The following is an 18,092-nucleotide window of genomic DNA, read 5'->3' as shown; positions in this document are numbered from 1 at the left end:
TGGTTTCCAAAAATTTTTTCCCATTGAGTTGGCTGCCTCTTGACCTTTTTGAGAAATTCCTTTGAGGTGCAGAAACTTCTAAGCTTGAGGAGTTCCCATTTATCTATTTTCTCTTTTGTTGCTTGTGCTTTGGGTGTAAAGTCTAGGAAGTGGCCGCCTAATACAAGGTCTTGAAGATGTTTTCCTACATTATCTTCTAGGAGTTTTATGGTACTTTCTTTTATATTGAGATCTTTGGTCCATTTTGAGTTAATTTTTGTGTAGGGGGTGAGGTAGGGGTCCTCTTTCATTCTTTTGGATATGGATATCCAACTCTCCCAGCCCCATTTGTTCAAAAGACCATTATGGCTCAGTTCAGTGACTTTGGGGGCCTTATCAAAGATCAGTCGGCCATAGATCTGAGGGTCTGTCTGAATTCTCAATTCGATTCCATTGATCTATATGTCTATCTTTGTGCCAGTACCATGCTGTTTTGCCAACTGTGGCTTTATAATAAGCTTCAAAGTCAGGGAGTGTAAGTCCTCCCACTTCGTTTTTCTTTTTTAGAGTGTCTTTAGCAATTCGAGGCATCTTCCCTTTCCAAATAAATTTGATAACTAGCTTTTCCAAGTCTGCAAAGTAGGTTGTTGGAATTTTGATTGGGATTGCATTGAATCTGTAGATGAGTTTGGGTAGAATTGACATCTTAATGACATTTAGCCTTCCTATCCATGAACATGGAATATTTTTCCATCTTTTAAGGTCCCCTTCTATTTCTTTTAGTAGAGTTATGTATTTTTCTTTGTATAGGTCTTTTACATCTTTGGTTAAGTTTATTCCTAGGTACTTGATTTTTTTAGTTGCTATTGAAAATGGTATCTTTTTCTTGAGTGTCTCTTCAGTTTGTTCATTTCTAGCATATAGAAACATTACTGACTTATGTGCATTAATCTTGTATCCCGCTACTTTGCTAAATTTGTTTATTAGCTCTAGTAGGTGTATCGTTGATTTCTCAGGGTTTTCTAGATATAAGATCATATCATGTGCAAACAATGACAGTTTTACTTCTTCTTTTCCAATTTGGATGCCTTTTATTTCTTTGTCTTGCCGGATTGCCCTGGCTAGCACTTCCAGCACAATGTTGAATAACAGTGGTGACACCGGGCATCCTTGTCTTGTTCCTGATCTTAGAAGGAAGGCTTTCAGTCTCTCACCATTGAGTACTATGCTGGCTGTGGGTTTTTCATATATGCTCTTTATCATGTTGAGGAAGTTTCCTTCAATTCCTACCTTTTGAAGTGTTTTTATCAAAAAGGGATGTTGGATTTTGTCAAATGCTTTTTCAGCATCTATTGAGATGATCAATTGATTTTTTCCCTTTTGACTTGTTAATGTGTTGTAATACATTGATTGTTTTTCTTATGTTGAACCATCCTTGCATGCCTGGAATAAACCCCACTTGGTCATGGTGTATGATTTTTTTAATGTGTCTTTGGATTTGATTTGCAAGTATTTTGTTGAGGATTTTTGCATCTATATTCATTAGGGAGATTGGCCGGTAGTTTTCCTTTTTTGTAGCATCTTTGCCTGGTTTTGGTATTAGATTGATGTTAGCTTCATAAAATGAGTTAGGTAGTGTTCCCTTTTCTTCAATGTTTTGAAAGAGTTTGAGTAAGATTGGTGTCAGTTCTTTCTGGAAAGTTTGGTAGAATTCCCCTGTGAAGCCATCTGGCCCTGGGCATTTATTTGTGGGAAGATTTTTGATGACTGATTGGATCTCTTTGCTTGTGATGGGTTGGTTGAGGTCTTCTATTTCTTCTCTGGTCAGTCTAGGTTGTTCATATGTTTCCAGGAAATTGTCCATTTCTTCTACATTATCCAGTTTGTTGCCATACAGTTGTTCATAATATCCTCTTATAATTTTTTTAATTTCTTCAGGATCTGCAGTTATGTCACCTTTTTCATTCATTATTTTGTTTATATGGGTCTTCTCTCTTTTTGATTTTGTCAGTCTAGCTAGGGGCTTGTCAATCTTGTAGATTTTCTCAAAGAACCAACTTTTGGTGATATTTATCCTCTCTATTGTTTTTTTGTTCTCTATGTCATTTATTTCTGCTTTAATCCTTGTTATTTCTTTTCTTGTACTTGGTTTAGGATTGGTTTGCTGTTCATTTTCTAGCTTCTTCAGTTGATCCATTAGTTCTTTGATTTTGGCTCTTTCTTCCTTTTTAATATATGCGTTTAGTGCTATAAATTTCCCCCTTAGCACTGCTTTTGCTGCATCCCATAAGTTTTGGTATGTTGTGTTCTCATTTTCATTTGTCTCTATATATTTAGCAATTTCTCTTGCTATTTCTTCTTTAACCCACTGATTGTTTAGGAGTGTGTTGTTTAACCTCCAGGTATTTGTGAATTTTCTAAGTCTCTGATGGTTATTGACTTCTAATTGTATTCCATTGTGGTCAGAGAATGTGCTTTGAATAATTTCAATCTTTTTAAATTTATTGAGGCTTGTTTTATGTCCCAGCATATGATCTATTCTGGAGAAAGTTCCGTGAGCACTAGAGAAGTATGTGTATCCTGGTGATTTGGGATGTAATTTCCTGTATATGTCTGTTAAATCTAATTCATTTATCAGATTGTTTAGGTTTTCAATTTCCTTATTGGTCTTCTGTCTGGTTGATCTATCTATAGGAGAGAGTGATGTGTTGAAGTCTCCCACAATTATTGTGGAAACATCAATTGATTCCTTTAGTTTTGCCAGTGTTTCTCTCATGTATTTTGTGGCACCTTGATTGGGTACATAGACATTTACGATTGTTATTTCTTCTTGCTGAATTGCTCCTTTTATTAGTATGTAGTGGCCTTCTTTGTCTCTCAAAACATCCCTGCATTTGAAGTCTATTTTATCTGAGATTAATATTGCTACACCTGCTTTCTTTTGGCTGTAGCTTGCATGAAATATTTTTTTCCATCCTTTCACTTTCAGTTTCTTTGTGTCCCTGTGTCTAAGATGAGTCTCTTGTATGCAACATATTGATGGTTCATTTTTTTTGATCCATTCTGCGAATCTATATCTTTTAATTGGGGAGTTTAATCCATTTACATTCAACGTTAAAACCGTGAAGGCATTTCTTGAATCGGCCATCTTATCCTTTGGTTTATGTTTGCCGTATTTTTCCCTCTCTCTATTAATATCCTTTATTGTACCCATACCGAATCTCTTTAGTACTGAACCTTTCTCCAAGTCTCTCTGTCTTGTATTTGTTTCTCTGTCTGTAGGGCTCCGTTTAGTATCTCCATTAGGGCAGGTCTCTTGTTAGCAAATTCTCTCAGCATTTGTTTGTCTGTGAAAAATTTAAGCTCTCCCTCAAATTTGAAGGAGAGGTTTGCTGGATAAAGTATTCTTGGCTGGAAATTTTTCTCACTTAGAATTTTAAATATATCGTGCCACTGCCTTCTTGCTTCCATGGTGGCTGCTGAGTAGTCGCTACTTAGTCTTATGCTGTTTCCTTTGTATGTGGTGAATTGCTTTTCTCTTGCTGCTTTCAGAACTTGCTCCTTCTCTTCTGTGTTTGACAGTGTGATCAGTATATGTCTCGGAGTGGATTTATTTGGATTTATTCTATTTGGAGTTCGCTGAGCATTTATGATTTGTGTATTTATGTTGTTTAGAAGATTTGGGAAGTTTTCCCCAACAATTTCTTTGAATACTCTTCCTAGACCTTTACCCTTGTCTTCCCCTTCTGGGACACCAATGAGTCTTATATTTGGACGTTTCATATTATCTATCATATCCCTGAGGTCCATTTGATTTTTTCAATTTTTTTCCCCATTCTTTCTTTTATGCTTTCATTTTCCATTCTGTCATCTTCCAGGTCACTGATTCGTTGTTCAACTTCCTCTAGTCTTGTACTATGAGTGTCCAGAATCTTTTTAATTTGGTCAACAGTTTCTTTAATTTCCATAAGATCATCCATTTTTTTATTTAGTCTTGCAATGTCTTCTTTATGCTCTGCTAGAGTCTTCTTGATTTCCTTCATATCCCGTACTATGGTCTCATTGTTCATCTTTAGTTCTTTGAGTAGCTGCTCTAGGTGCTGTGTCTCTTCTGGTCTTTTGATTTGGGTGCTTGGGCTTGGGTTATCCATATCGTCTGTTTTTTTCATATGCTTTATAATTTTCTGTTGTTTTTGGCCTCGTGGCATTTGCTGAACTTGATAGGGTTCTTTTAGGGTTTGTAGACCTATTGAAGTCCTTATCTCTAATTTATCAGATCTACAGCTTCGTGGAGTACACTTTCTCTAACTAACCAGCAGGTGGCGTCCACGAGCCACCTGTTCTCCACAAGCCAGTTCTCCCCTGCTTAGCCTTTTTGGTGAGTGGGGGAGTGAGTCTTGTGGGGCCCAATTGGTGTACCAAGCTTGCGTGTGTAGTTGGTGTTGCCTGCCCTGTATGTGGGGCGTGTTTCTGGGCAGTCGGGGAGGGGGGGTGGCCCTAACAATCAAATCTCCCTGATGATCCTAGAGTTTTAAAGCTGCTGCAATAGTTTAATCCTTCAGTTCAGTCCTGCCACAGTTTGTCTCTGCCACTGACCCACAAGTCTTTGGTATTGGCGTATGGTTCCTGAGACTTGCAAGTGGGCCCCTCTTCCAGGCTGTGCACCCCGGGTCCTCTGTTGAGGGATGACTGTGCTATGTCACAGGTGAGTGCCGTCCCCCCAGGGCAGTTCTAGGCTGCTGGGCTGTGTACGGAGGCTCCCAGTCTGCTCAAATGATGGCTGAATGGGGCTTTGCTAATTCACACTGCTCCACCTTCCCAGCTCTGGGACAATCAGCTGAGGTTGCAGGGAAGGCTACTGTCCACGCCCAGTTTTGTGGTGTGTGCCTGTTATTTGAAGCACTTCCGTCACACTGGGTTGTCTGGGGCAGCTCTGGGCTATGGGGCTGGCGATGGGCAGGAGTGTTTCCTGTCCACCAGGATGGTGGCTGTGAGCGGACACCCCCCTTTTCTTGGGAAGTTGTGGTGTTTAGTGAATTTTCTCAGCCACTGGATTATTGCCTTTTGTCTCAGAGCTCTCTTAGTTCTGCTCTTGACTTGAGGTGCCCAAATTGCAATTCTTTGAAGCTTTCTGTATTGGGCTTCTTAGAGTAATTGTTTTAGAAAAGGAAAAAAGGATTAAAAAAAAAAAAAATAAAAGCGGCCCTCCTCAGAGATCTAATGGGTTATTGAAATGCTAATAGACAAAACAACCAGGGCCATTAAGGAAAGGTCCACAGGGCAGAGAGATCAGCTTTTCTTCGGGATTTGCATATGCGCCTCAAGGCCTGAGCTCCGCCCTTCCCCTTTCTGTGTTCACCAGAACTCCAAAAATCCTCTGCTTTTATTTTGGAGTTTTTCGTGTTATTTTTTTTTTTCTATGCCTGTCTCCTCTCTGCTGGGCTGGCAGCTCTCAGATTCTCTGGTGTCTGGTCTCAGTCTATCTATGGTTGGAGTCTGGATCAGTAGAATGAGTTTCCGAGAAGGGCTACCGCTGCAGTTCTCCCTTCTCCTTCCCGGAGCTGGCAGCCCCTCCTCCCACGGGACTGAGCCTGGCAGGGAGGGGCGCGGGTCCCCTGGCCGCAAAAACTTACAGATTTCGCTGATCTCAGCTGTTCAACATTTTCATGAGTGTTGTATGAAGTATGCCCAAAGACAGATTGCTCTGTGGTGTCCAGTCCACGCAGTTCCTGGCTTTTTACCTACTTTCCTGGAGGAGTAACTAAAACTTACAGCTCACCAGTCTGCCATCTTGCCCCGCCTCTCGATTTATTTTTCTATATTAAATTGTTTTTATTATCCAAGCCAGGAGAAAAACTCCAGCCTGGACAAAAGTAAACATTGTCTTTAATAACCAATAGTACATACTTAGCAATTGGAAAACTGTGGTGAATGATTCTCTATTTAGGTGGAAGGCATCTATTCTTTTATTAGACAGTGGAGAGTGCAAAATGCTGGAAATTAAGAAAATAGTGTTTTTAGAAAACAACGAAAGTTCTCCAAATCATGTGTCAAAGGTTTTTGGGTCTTTGGGTCCTGGGAAGTTACTAAATGCCAGTTATGTATGGCCAAGCAAAGGTAGAGAATGGTCCACACACCTGTCTCAGAACACATTTCCACCATTGCCCTATAGAACTCCTGGTTGTGCCCACACAGAGCTGATGGGGATGGGTGTCGAGTTAGTCAGACCTGTGTTCAAATTCACTCTTCATGATTTATTAGCTGCATAACCTTAGGCAATTCTCAGTTTCAAGAATCTCATTTGTAAAATGGGTAAGTGGGAAAACAGTAGCCAACATGATATATTGTAAAGGTTAAATAAAATAATATACGTGTGCCTGGGGTGGGGTCTGGAATTGTGTAGGCACTTGATGAATATTCATGCCCCATCTTGTTCTCTGGCTTCCCCCTCTACTTTCCCCTATGTTCCAGCTTTTAGAGAAGCTCACAGTGTGCTCCGGCAGGGGGGTCTGGGAGGATGGGATATTTTTTAGCACTCAGAATCCTTAGAGCCACTGTATATGAAGCCAGCAGCTAGCTAATTAAGCCTGATTTCTTGGGCATTTGCCTCTTATGGCTGACTGACTTGTTAACTGAATTATTCAAAGATTTTTGTAATATGTTTGAATTTCTTATATCCATTTCAGTGGCTAATGATTCCTAGCCAGGCCCAGAGCCTCATTTGAGAGAGAAAAACAGCATGGCCATTTTCAATGTTCAAAAGGTGAGAATTAATTTTTTTTTTAATTAAGAAAATGATGATTACATCCTGATGGATGCCTGCAATTATTAATTTGGATTTGTTTGAAATTGGCTGATTGGATACTGACAGTAAATCTAGACGGACGGCCTGGGAGAGAGGTTGTTTTATGGATTTATTTTCACAGGAATTCTCCAAGAGCTGATGACCACAAAAGTGGTAGAAGTTCAATACTTGGGTATTGCAATCTGTAGGGGGAACAGCTGTGCTGATTATTTTTAGGCCAGAAAGCAAAATCTGAACCTCTTCCACTTGTCTAACTTCCCACTAATGTCATTATTTAATATTACTGTTAAGGTTAAAAATGAGATCTGTAAAGCTGTTGAATACATTTAGGATGTTTCTCTTATAAGCTCTTAGCCCTTATGCTAAGCTTTGGACTGTCCATCTGTCATTGAGAGGTACTCCTTGGATTCCTCTAATGTGTTATGTCCCTGTTTTTTAAATACAAATATGTATAAGATATTCCTGGGCTATCTCCAGAGAAACACCCGTGCAACTGAAAAATGACCCTATTTGAAGCAACTGCTGGGTATATATTAAAAATGCAATGAGGAGAAATTGTTCCTAACTTTGTTTGGATAACATTTTTCTATTTTAATAAGAAGGAATAATGAATTGAGTGTCTTATCAAGAAGGCGATTATTCCCCCTCTCTACCCTAATTATTTTCATCTCCCAGTCGGAGATGTTTATAGGATGCAATATAAAACCATATTTTTTTAAAAACCCACCTCTTAAATTATGTCATACTCTCAAACCAAGAAGAACTCATTTTTTCCATTGGCTAGCAACTTGGCCAGATAGGAGGAAAATTCTTTCTGTAGGTGTCTTCCTGTTTAGAGGAGGGATGTGGGAAAAGACAGTGACCAGACTGAGAGGCATGTGTTCTTGGCCATTAATTACATAATAACTTCATGTAATTCAGATGCTTTGTTGGCAAAACTTTTATATTGGTGAACCGAAAATGTTGGATTTTTTTTTCCTTTATATCCTCTGAAGATGTTTGTTTTCTTGGAAATCTTTTTTTTTTTTTTTAATTGCTGTATTCATTCTGTCTACTTCTCGGTGATATCATCTATCCAGAGCTGCAGTATTTTCCAGATTGTTTTCCTTTCCCAGGAAATAGTGTATTTTGGGAACCACTTCATCTCAAGGGAATGTTGAAGGACAAACATATGTGCCAGATAGTGGCTCCCACACTATGGGTTATAGTCCTTGAGGGTGAGGAGTTTAATAGAGTCCAAATGTTTGCAGATTTCCTAAATACTGAATAAGAAATGTGCCTCTCACATGGATGTTTGTTTTTTTGTTTTCAAATGTGTATGTGAGTGTGTATGGTTATTCTGAAAAAATTGCAAATTGACTTAAGTCTGTTGTTGAATTTCTGATTGCTCTTTTCCAGTTCATGCTTCCCAATCAATGGTTACTAAAAGTACACCTATCACATGGAATTTTTAAAGTAAAAGTAGAGATCTCATATTTGAAATGTTTGGGAACCCTTGCCCTAGAGTGAAAAAAAAAAATGGAGATGACTATGTTTAGAAAAACCATCAATGAAATTAGGAAGGAGAAAAGTGGTTTGTGTGAATATGAATGAACTGAAAAAGAAAAATCAGACAACCAGGCTCATAAAATGGGAGTAACCAAGGGAGGCTGGTATTATGGATTGAATTGTGTCCCCAAAAAGATTTGTTCCAGACCTAATCCCTGGTCTCATGAATGTGATTCTATTTGGAAATAGGATCTTTGAAGATATTATTTAAGATAAGGCCAAACTCCTCTACCATAAGTTTTACCCTTGGGAAGACGGTTGCTGCAAAGGAGAGGCTAGGCCTCCCTGTATTTGTGCCTAAGAGTCTCCTCCTGAATGCCTCTTTGTTGCTCAGATGTGGCCCTCTCTCTCTGGCTAAGCCAACTTGAAAGGTGAAATCACTGCCCTCCCCCCTACGTGGGATCAGACACCCAGGGAAGTGAATCTCCCTGGCAACGTGGTATATGACTCCCGGGGAGGAATGTAGACCCGGCATCGTGGGATGGAGAACATCTTCTTGACCAAAAGGGGGATGTGAAAGGAAATGAAATAAGCTTCAGTGGCAGAGAGATTCCAAAACGAGCCGAGAGATCACTCTGGTGGGCACTCTTACGCACACTTTAGACAACCTTTTTTAGGTTCTAAAGAATTGGGGTAGCTGGTGGTGGATACCTGAAACTATTAAACTACAACCCAGAACCCATGAATCTCGAAGACAGTTGTATAAAAATGTAGCTTATGAGGGGTGACAATGGGATTGGGAAAGCCATAAGGACCACACTCCCCTTTGTCTAGTTTATGGATGGATGTGTAGAAAAGTAGGGGAAGGAAACAAACAGACAAAGGTACCCAGTGTTCTTTTTTACTTCAATTGCTCTTTTACACTCTAATTATTATTCTTGTTATTTTTGTGTGTGTGCTAATGAAGGTGTCAGGGATTGATTTAGGTGATGAATGTACAACTATGTAATGGTACTGTAAACAATCGAAAGTACAATTTGTTTTGTATGACTGCGTGGTATGTGAATATATCTCAATAAAATGATGATTAAAAAAAAAAAAAAAAGATAAGGCCAAACTGAATAAGGTTGGGCCCTAATCCAATATGACTGGTGTCCTTATAAGAAGAGGAAATTTGGACGTAGATAGTTAAAGAGGGAAGATGACCATGTAACCACTTTCTAGATGGTCTGCCTCTAGCCTCCTGGCTAGAAGCAGAAATTGAGTAATGCCACAAGCCACCATCAGAACCCTACAGACTTCAGAGTATGCATGACTCTGCCAACACCTACAGATTTTGGACTTGTAAGCAAGTCGTAAGTCAGCTCAGATTTGTTGCAGAAGGAGACTACCCATACAAAGATGTAAACACCTGCAGGTGAGGTTCATTGGGAGCCATCTTTGGAGACTAGCTACATACCCAGTCATGGTCTAATCGAAAGAACAGTGTGGCTAGGAGGTTTCTGCTGGCCCTTTGGCCACTGGTCACTCACTGTTACTGCTGCTGCTAGAAATATTTTCTTAACAGCCACTGCATTTTTTACATCATTCCTTCAAGAAGCACCTGGTTGGCTGAGCCGGTGTATGTGCCCATGCCCTAGCTGTTGGGGAGCAGGGAGAGGGGACTGTCCCCTTCTTGATGGCTTCTGTTGTGGAAGTCAAGGTCTGTTTTTTTTTTTTTTTTCCAAGACTCAAGTGACTATATGTACTGCTTTGCTTGGGAAAGTCCTAGATTATGCTGGCTGTCCCAGCATAATTATTAGCAGTGTCCTCCTTATGATAAATTATCTGGTCATCCTCATAGCCAAAGTCACATAATGGGGGGTTCTCCCTCAGGTGGTAGATGATGAAAAAATGAAAAATGCCCACCATTTCCACATACACTTTTCCTCCTGTGCTTATACTCTAAAAAGACAAATGTACCCACCTAATGTAAGACTATCCAACTCCTCCTTGTAGAATCGGCAGTATAGCCCATCCTCAAAATATGACCCTTGGTCTTGTCAGTTGCTTCTTCCAACTCTAAACCCAGAATCTCTTGGAGATGTCCGTGCCTCCTTTAGGTTTGTCTTGTACCCCTTCCCATTTTCTACAACCCAAGGCATATACGGTCAAGTAAACTACTCCCAACACAGTCCATATACAATAGGAGAAGAAAGAAAAAGAAAATTAGTCCAAATGAATAAATATGAACATGACCAAACAAGGAGGAAGATATGGCTAGAGGTTATAATCATCATATCTGCAGCTGTCACCTTAACCTGCATACTTGCCTCTCCATCTGTCTCTGGACTTTCAATCCCATTGCCAGGTTATGAATATTCTCTAAGTTTCTTTTCATATACACCTTCTTCCCTCAGGATACAAAGTATGAGGCAAGGTTGGCTGAGCTTACATAATGAGCCAGTGCCTGAACCACCATAGACAGAGGAAAGGGAATATCTGCCTCTGTTTCCCTTTAATGGTGAGGGGTGAGGTACCTGCCTGGTTGTGGATGCTCCCTGGGTAGGGAGCTACTTTTATCTAACACTTTATAGATATTTAAAAAGAAGAGCAGGGAGGGGGGCATTGATAGGAAGGGGTGGGTGAGTGGCTACTCTAGCATTTATGTTCAGTATCTAAGGAGTTTTCAGGCCACCAGAAGAGATCTGGGGCTGCTATTTCAGGATAATCTCAGACAAGATGTTTCAGCAGAGGGAGGGGTCTTCGCAAGAGCAACAAGAATGAGAAGTGTGTGATAAAGTGGGGGAGTAGGGAGTACTGGGCAGGATGAGGAATCAGAGGCAGGGAGGGTTCTGAGGGACGTGAGCTTGGCAGAGCACTTAGAAGATGCAGTAGATTTTAGGTGTATGGCAGAGATCCAGGGGCTCTCTCCTTCAGTTTGATAAATGCCTATCTGAACTAGACTGAGTGCAGGGTGGGAGCATTGGCTGGAGCCAAGATAAAGGGAAGATCCTGGGTCAGATTCTTGGAATCAGTTAAAAATGATTCCAATGCTTAGAAGAAGCCCCTTGTGTTAAATCATGAAACCTGAGTCCTAGTCTAAGCCTAGTCTATGTCCTAGTTTGAGCCTCTACTTGGATGCATTATTGTAGATAGTGCTTTTTCTTAATTCATAAACTAAGGGATTTAGACCAGATCAATGGTCCTAACTTGAGGGGTCTCCAAATTCCAAGAGACCCTCAAGGTAGAATTGGATGGGGGTGTTTAGGCAGAAGTCAGTCCATTATCCACAGTATGGATTCATAGGTACCTAAAAGGTTACTTCCTTTTAGACAGATATTAAACTTTAAATGTCATGAGGATTTTCATGGCAGAAGTATAGGGTGCCATATAAACACACTATAGGAGACACAACCCATTCCAGGACTTCCAATCCCATTGCCAGGTTGTCCTAGTTTGCTAATGCTGCAGAATGCAAAACACCAGAGATGGATTGGCTTTTATAAAATGGGGATTTATTTCGCTACACAGTTACAGTCTTAAGGCCACAAAGCGTCCAAGGCAACACATCAGCAATCGGGTACCCTCACCGGAGGATGGCCAATGGCCTCTGGAAAACCTATGTTAGCTAGGAAGGCAGCTGGCATCTGCTCCAAAGCTCTGGCCTCAAAACGGCTTTCTCCCAGGACGTTCCTCTCTAGCAAGCTTGCTCCTCTTCAGAACATCACTCCCAGCTGCACTCTCTTCCTCGCCCCCCGAGTCAGCTCATTTATGTAGCTCCACCGATCAAGGCCCACCCCGAATGGGTGGGGCCACGCCTCCATGAGAACATCTTATCAGAATCATTGCCCACAGCTGGGTGGGGCACATTCCAAGCAAATCCAACCATCACCAAAACGCCTGCCCCACACAAAACCACAAAGATAATGGCATTTGGGGGACACAATACACTCAAACCGGCACACAGGTTATGAATATACGGAAGGTCTCTCAGAGAAAGTGTTACCTCAGTGAAAGATGAAAATTGAAAGTGAGTGTGGCCAATTATGTTGAGGGAAAAAATTCAGTTGTGGGGGCATGACAAAAATCAGCACAATGTGGAGAGTAGTTGTTTCTCTAAAAATGTTCTGGTTCTAACTCTAAGGAAACAAGAGAAGTTTGTAAATGTTGAAAAAACACTGCACAAACTTTAGAAACTTGGGTATCTCACACAACCTGATAATTTTCTCCCGTCTCCTTTTAGGAACTACAGTGTGCTCTTATAAACGTAACAGTTCAGCCCTGAGGTGCTCTTAGAGCTTCCTATAGAAATGTACCTTGACTTGGGAATTTGATGCCACTGCAAAATAATTGTTGAGATGCTTTAAATAGATCCCATTAAGGCTGGTAGATGGCTCTGTGCCTTTCTATCATGCCCGCGATTGTGATGGATGGTTTTAGATGTATAATTAAAGTTACTCCAAAAAGCATCATGAATCAGTCACCAATTTTAGGAGAATTTCAAAAACTTGGGCATAGACTTCCCTTCCCTTCTTCTTGCTGTCACTTTAATGAACTTATTTTTTCTTGAAGATTTTACTGCTGTATCTTTCCATATTTTGTCCATTTGAGGTACAATTGTAGCAAGGTTGCCATAAACAAAATGTCCCTCCCCTGCTTTAGAGTAATTGTTGTTGAGCTTCTGCCGTGTACTTGGGGAGAGTAGATTCAATAATTATTAATCCTGGTCTCCCAAACAGACATCTTCCCTCTGAATCTAGCTGTTCCTGAATAAAAGCCTATGCAACTTGTGAAAAGGGGCACTCCCTGTGTTTCTTCTGTAAAAATTAAAAGCCCAAAAGATCAAAGAAAAATATTTCTTGGTTTTAGGAAATGCCAGCTACTTTTGGTTTGTGACCACAGTTTTATAATATTGAACCAATTTATCTTTTTTCCCTCTTCTGCTGAAATCTCTTCCCCTCCTTATCTGTGCATTTTTAACACTCTAGATCAGCTGTAACCATTACTTCCCTTTTCATGTGTCAGGGCAGTAATAAGTGCCTGTGTCATACTCCACGCCCAAACTGTGGACTCTGTTCAGAGGACAAGCAGGCATAATGATATCCATCTGGGAGGGAGCTTAAAATAGTGCCCATGTGTCATTTTGCAGTTAGGAATCTGGATATGGCTAATGGGGTGTTATCAATCAGGAGATAAAATTAAAATTCTACATTTGGAGCCAGAAAGAGTGGATTTTTTAACAGCTGTTTTCTATTAGACGCTATTGTGTTCTTTAGCAGCAAATTACATAGATAAGAAAAGTGCCGTTAACAGTTTCTGCAAGTGAGTTGTAAATGAGTCTGGTGTCCTCTGTACAAAGATGTTGCAAGGGGAGGTAAGGAAGCTCTGAGCAAAGACTTGGTGGACTTAATTGGGGCGGTTTTCTGCTTCCCGTTGGAGACTAAATAGCTCTTTCAGAAGGGAATAAATACATTTCTGAGATCGTAGTGTAGAAAAGTGATCTTTTGAACTCTGAAAGGGATGGTATTAAAGCTTTTACCTGGTTAGTGTCTCCTAACAGCCTGCTTTTGATTGGTTCCAGAATTCATTAAGTCTTAAGGGAGAATAATTAGCTGGGGGTGGGGTAGAGGAAGGAAAGAGAGGGAGGGAACTCTGCACCCAGCAAGCAAGCACCACGTGTCTCAGTTCCAAATGAAGATAACTTGTTTGAAATGAACAGCTAAAGACAGTGCATGCATACTCCTGCTGATTGCTTCTCTGTAAATTAAACCTAGTATGCTGATGTTCTTGCCTTATGGAAAATAATGTGCTTTCCTTTTTTATTTATTTATTTTTTGGTCTCTAGCAGATGACAGTAATAATGAGAACTAAAATCACTCAAATCAGCCTATGAAAGGGAACTGTCTATTTAAAAAAAATAAAAAGACATCTCTTGGTGCCATCTGCCAAGGTACAATAATGTTTTGTAACAGGTTTTGGAAAGCACATTAAAAGGCTTCATCTGTGCTTGTCCTTTCCAGTTAGTCAAGATATAGTTGTGTCTCTCTTGTCTGATGTGGATTCTTGAATCATGTAATTATTCCTAATTTATCTCTAAAATTAAGTGTCTCAAATACAATTTTAATTGGGATTTCATTAGGTACTTATTATACATTTGTCAAATGACAGTTGATTATTCTGAGCATGGATAGAGAATCTGAAAAAGATAGTGGGAGAATGATGGGTACCTCTGAAAGCTGATGGTCTCAATAAATATGTCTTAAAAATAATCAGTTGATATATAATTAACGTAAGTAATTACTGCAATTAAATTCTATTTATGGAACCCTGCTGCGTTGTTTCCCATCCTAAGCTTAAACATGATTGTTGTTCTTTTGCCTAAACAAAATTAATGTAATGAGAGAAAAGCAGAATAAATATAGGTCTGAGAGAGAAGAAAACATCTTCCCTTTATTAGAGAAGGATGGCATGAAGAGAAAAACTGACTCATAAGGAAAAGGCATTTGAGGCTATAAAAATATCCACTTCACCTAAAAGAATTAGGCACATAAAATGCACAATGTGAAGAAATAGATTTAGTAGGTGGGGCAAAGAAATGTGGAGCTGGATGAGGGAAGAACAAAGAGTTTTCTGATCTGGAGGGACCAGCACTGAGAAACCAGGATGATGATTCTGGCCACAGACTACTACGTGGTTGCTATTTTATTTGTCTTCATATCCTTGCACTTAGGGCAGTGGCTGGCTATTGTAAGTACTCAAAAAACATATGTTGCATGATTAAGACTAGGTCAAGACTTTCGGGAAAGATGGCAGCGTGTAGCCCCAGGACTCAGTCCTCCAACCAAAACACTACTAAACAGGCAGAAACTGTCTTAACAACTATTTTGAAACTCCAGAGTCCAAAATAATGCTGATTAACATTCAGGGAAGAGCAGGAGGCAGAGGCTGATAAATTACAGTAAAGAACTATAAAATGTTCCCTTTGCATGGTGGCCACCAGCACCCATCTTCCATTCTCGCAGCAGGCCACCTTGGGGTCCTGCCCTGGACTAGCTGCTGCTAATAGAAAGGGACATACAAATCCTCTTCTCCAAGAACAGGGGTGTGCAGAGTTGCTCACTAGTTATGGCTTTTGATTAGTGAATTTGAATTGCTGGGTCCCAGCTCAGAGGGCAGCCATTGTTTCAACCCTCCCAATACAGGGCAGAGGCAGTGAAGATTTAAAGATGCAGGGTTTCCTCAGGCTGGCAGGGGACAGTTAGCTGAAAGACTGCATTTTCTTGGCAGGCCAGAAAAGCTCAGCTTTGAGGAGGCATAGTAGAAATTTTTGGCACCCTTCCTGATCCCTTCTACAGGTTATTTCTGAGCTGGTGTATATCCCCTTCATGGGTCTGTGGTCGTGTTTTGGCTGGGAAATGCAGAATTGGGAAGGTTCTCCCTGGGGTAATCCTTCTCCCAGGATTTGTGCTCCAGGAAAACAGCATGAGACAATGAAAGGAGTGTGAAAACAATAGAGGCTGACAGTCTGGGCAAAGGCCTGGCAGCTTCAGACACCCTCCCAGGAAAAGGAGGTTTCTCCCTTAGGAAACAGATGGGACAACCAGACTCCTATAAACAGGGGAACTCCCAAACAACTAGCAAGCAAAAGCTGAGGACAAGACAGAGGTACAGTAAGACAGGAAAAACCCTGCACACTGCATTTGCCTTGGGCAGACCTTCCTGATAGGAGTGCTGAAGCTTAAGAAAATGTCTGTTTTATCATCAGCTAGTTACAAACCCAAGAGACAGACATCCAGGGAATAAATGGCAGACTTATCATTTTAAAATATTAAAATGTACAGTGTGCAAACAAAGAGTACAGGACATACAAAGAAACAAGAAATGAGGGCCCATTAAAAGGAAGAGGATACAAATCCAGAAAACACCAATGAAGAGGACCAGAGTGTCGACATACTGAACACAGCCTTTAAAAAATGATCTTAAAAATGTTCAAGGAGATGAAGGAAAGTACAGAGAAAGAACTAAAAGATATGAGTAAAACAATGAATGAACAATATGAGAGTCTAAGTAAAGAGATAGAAATTTTAAATAGGAACCAGACAGAACTCTTTGAGTTGAAGACCACAATAACTGAAATGAAGAATTCCCAGGAGGGTTTCAGGAGCAGATTAGAGCTGGCAAAAGAAAGAATCAGTGAATTTGAAGACAAGATACTAGAAATGAGTCAGTCTGAGGAATAGAAAGAAAAAAAATATTAAAAGCAAAAATAGCCTAAGACAGCTATGGGACACCATCAGATGCACCGATATAACATTATGGGAGTCCCAAAAGTACAATAAAGAGAGAAAGGGCAGAAGGAATTGTCAAAGAAATAATGACAGAGAACTTCCCAAACTTAGCGAAACATGTGAATATGCACATCCAAGAAGCTCAGGGAACACCAAACAGGATATGTATGAAGAAAAATACACCCAGTTATATTTTGACTACATTACTAAATGCAAAGGACAAGAAGAGAGTTCTGGAAGCTCTAAGAGAAAAGTTACATGTAACATACAAAGGTGTCCCAATTAGATTGAGTACTGATTTCTCATCAGAAACCATGGATGCAAGAAGGCATGGTGTTGAAATACTTAAAGTGCTGAAAGAAAAGTACTGTGAATCAAAAATTTTATAAAAAAGGAGGGAGAGACTAAGAAATGCCCAAATAAACAAAAGCTCAGGGAGTACATCACCACTAGACCTGTCCTACAAGCAAAGCCAAAGGAAGTTCTTCAGTCTGAAAGGAAGCGACACTAGACAGTGGATCAAAGCAACATAAAGAAATAAAGAACTCTGATAAAGGTAATAGTTTGGGTAATTGTAAATACCAGTATTATTGTATTGTATTGTTTGGTATCTAGCTCTACTTCATACCTCCTACTGGTGCTAACATGCAAATGTAGAAAAAGTTATGATACATCAATGGCTTTGGACATACTAACTGTAAGTGGCAACAAGTAGAAAAAAAGATGTTGGAGGGACAGAGGGATATGATAGGAAAAGTATTTGCACATGCTATTGAGGTTAAGTTTATATCAAACCAAATACGAATGTTACATATTTAGGATGTTAAGTTTTAACCCATGGTAACCACAAGGAAAATGGATGAAAAATGTATCCAGATACAAATGAGAAGGCACTCAATGTGGTACAAAAAAGTAAATAAATATAAAAATAGGCTTTAATGGAAGTGAGGGACAAAAAAAGTCATAAGAATTGCAAAGGCTAAATAGCAAAATAGTAGAAGAGAGTCCTGTATTATCATTAGTCACTTTAAATGTAAATAGATTAAACTCTCTAGTAAAAAGGCAGAGATTGGCTAGATGGGTAAAAAGCATGGCCCAAGTATATTCTGTCTGCAGGAGACTCACCTTAAAGTCAAAGATACAAGTATGTTGAGGTTGAAAGGATGGAAAAATAGATATAATTATCCTTTCCACATCATGGGGGTTAGGAGTACAGTGCCTCCATGATCTGGAAAATCAACCTAATATTTTTTTTTCAGGGTTTCAGGAAGCTCCCTAGCTGTCTCTTGATTGGCAGACACTGTTTTTCCCATTACTTTTTATTTTTCTAATTGTATTTTTTATTGTGGAAAATAACATATATACATAGAAGTGATAACTTTCCAAGGACAATATAATAAGTAGTTAAAGAGCAAATTTCAAAGAATGTTATGGGTTGTAGTTCCACAGTTTCAGTTATTTCCTTATTGTGGAATATAACATATATGCAAAAAGGTAATAAATTTCAAAGTAAGATTTAACAAGCAGTTATATAGGAAATTTCCAAAAAT

This window comes from Choloepus didactylus, chromosome 10 (assembly GCF_015220235.1).
Source record: "Choloepus didactylus isolate mChoDid1 chromosome 10, mChoDid1.pri, whole genome shotgun sequence".
NCBI classification, from domain to species: Eukaryota; Metazoa; Chordata; class Mammalia; order Pilosa; family Megalonychidae; genus Choloepus; species Choloepus didactylus.
This window is presented reverse-complemented; position numbering follows the sequence as displayed.